Source organism: Otolemur garnettii, unplaced genomic scaffold (genome assembly GCF_000181295.1).
Source record: "Otolemur garnettii isolate 467f Iridium unplaced genomic scaffold, OtoGar3 scaffold00021, whole genome shotgun sequence".
Taxonomy (NCBI): domain Eukaryota; kingdom Metazoa; phylum Chordata; class Mammalia; order Primates; family Galagidae; genus Otolemur; species Otolemur garnettii.
In genome coordinates this window covers 22855872-22858166 of record NW_003852416.1, presented here as the reverse complement: position 1 = coordinate 22858166, position 2295 = coordinate 22855872, and the positions used below count along the sequence as shown (strand labels likewise).

Sequence of the window (2295 nt, the reverse complement as noted above, 5' to 3'; positions counted from 1 at the left end):
TTTTTTTTTTTTTTTGCAGTTTTTGCCAGGGCTGGGTTTGAACCAGCCCTTTGGCATATGGAGCTGATACCCTACTCCTTTGAGCCACAGGCGCTGCCCGAGGCAACTGATTTTTGTGTCCTTTGTATCCTACCACTTTGCTGAATATTAGTTCTAATTAGTTTTTTTTTTTTAGAATCTTTAGGGTTTTGTACATATGCAGTAATGTCATCTGCAAACAGATAATATTAGTTCTTCTTTTCTAAGTTGGATGCTTTTCTTTCTTTCTCTTGCCAAATTGCTCTGGCTAGGACTTCCAGTGCTATGTTGAATAGAAGTGGTGAAAATAGGCATCCTTGCCTTGTTTTTTGATCATAGAAGAGAATTTTTCAGTCTTTGGCCATTAAGTTTAATGTTCACTTGGATTTTTTCACATATTGCTTTTATTATGTTGAGGTAGTTTCTTTGCATTCCTAGTTTGTTGAGTGTTGCAAGCTTTTTCTACATTAAGTGGAATGATATGTGGGGTTTTTTTTTCCCCTTCATTCTAGTAATGTGATGTATTACCTTGGTCAATTTGCATGTTAACTATCCTTGCATTCCAGGAATAAATCTCATTTATTTATGATCTGTGATCCTATTAATATGCTGCAGAGTGCAGTTTTCTAGTATCTTGTTGAGGATTTTTACATTAGGGATATTGGTCTATAGTTTTCTTATAGTGTTTCTGTTTAGCTTGTTTTCAGGGTAACACTGGCCTCATACAATAGTCAGGAAGTGTTTCTTCTTCAGTATTTTGGAAAAGCTTGAGGCTTGGAAAAGTTTGAGAAAGATTAGTATTAGTTCTTTAAATGTTTGATAGACATTCAATGTTTGATAGACATGAATTCACCAGTGAAGCCATAAGTTCAGAGGCTTTTTTTTTTTTTTTTTTTTTTGAGACGGAGCCTCAAGCTATCCCCCTGGATAGAGTGCTGTGGCATCACGCTCACAGCAGCCTCCAACTCCTGGGCTTAAGCGAGTCTCCTGTCTCAGCCTCCCAAGTAGCTGGGACCACAGGCGCCCGCCACAATGCCTGGCCATTTTTTGGTTGCAGCCATCATTGTTGTTTGGCGGGCCCGGGCTGGGGATTCGAATCCGCCACCTCAGGTGTACGTGGCTGGCGCCTTAGCCGCTTGAGCCACAGGCGCCGAGCCAGAGGCTTTTTTGTCAGTAATTTTTGATTACTGGTTCAATCTGCTTACTAGTGTAAATATATTCAAATTTTGTTTGTTTAGTCTTAGTATGTTTTGTGTTTCTAGGAATTTGTTCATATTATCTAGGTTATCCAATTTGTTGATATGCAGTTGTTCATAGGACTCTCTTATAATCCTTTTTATTTCTGTAGAATCAGTTGTAATATTCCCACTTTCATTTCTGATTTTAGTAATTTGTTTTTTTTGAGACAGAGCCTCAAGCTGTCGCCCTGGGTAGAGTGCTGTGGCATCACAGCTCACAGCAACCTCTAACTCCTGGGCTCAAGCGAGTCTCCTGCCTCCACCTCCCAAGTAGCTGGGACTACAGGCGCCTGCCACAATGCCCAGTTATTTTTTGGTTGCAGCCATCATTGTTGTTTGGTGGACCTGGGCTAGATTTGAACCTGCCAGCTCAGGTGTATGTGGTTGGTGCCTTAGCCGCTTGAGCCACAGACACCGAGCCTGATTTTAGTAATTTGAATCTTCTCTTTTTTTTCCTTAGTCCATTTAGCTGAAGGTTTATCAATTTTTTTTTTATCTTTTTAAAGGCTAACTTTTAATTTCATTGATTTTCTCTACTATTTATTCTCTATTCTCGTTATTTCTGCTCTTACTGTTCTAATCTTTGTTACTTCTTTTCTTTTTTTTTTTTTTTTTTGAGACAGAGCCTCAAGCTGTCCCCCTGGGTAGGGTGCTGTAGCATCACAGCTCACAGAACCTCCAACTCCTGGGCTCAAGCGAGTCTTCTGCCTCCACCTCCCAAGTAGCTAGGACCACAGGCGCCCGCCACAACACCTGGCTATTTTTTGGTTGCAGCCGTCATTGTTGTTTGGCGGGCCCGGTCTGGATTCGAACCCGCCACCTTAGGTGTATGTGACTGGCGCCTTAGCCACTTGAGCCACAGGTGCCGAGCCTGTTACTTCTTTTCTTCTGTTAGCTTTGGGTTCAGCTTGTTCTTTGTCTAGTTCCTTAAGAAGTAAAGTTAGGGCTCGGCGCCTATAGCTCAACAGGCTAAGGCGCCAGCCACGTACACCTAAGGTGGCGGGTTCAAATCCCCAGCCCGGACCCGCCAAACAACAAT

General features: G+C 42.0%; 1 protein-coding gene across 1 annotated transcript in view; it reads left to right on the top strand.

Moving 5' to 3' along the window:
- PI4K2A (phosphatidylinositol 4-kinase type 2 alpha) overlaps nt 1–2295 on the top strand; it is a 60665-nt gene that overhangs the window by 25300 nt on the left and 33070 nt on the right. The window lies entirely within an intron of this gene.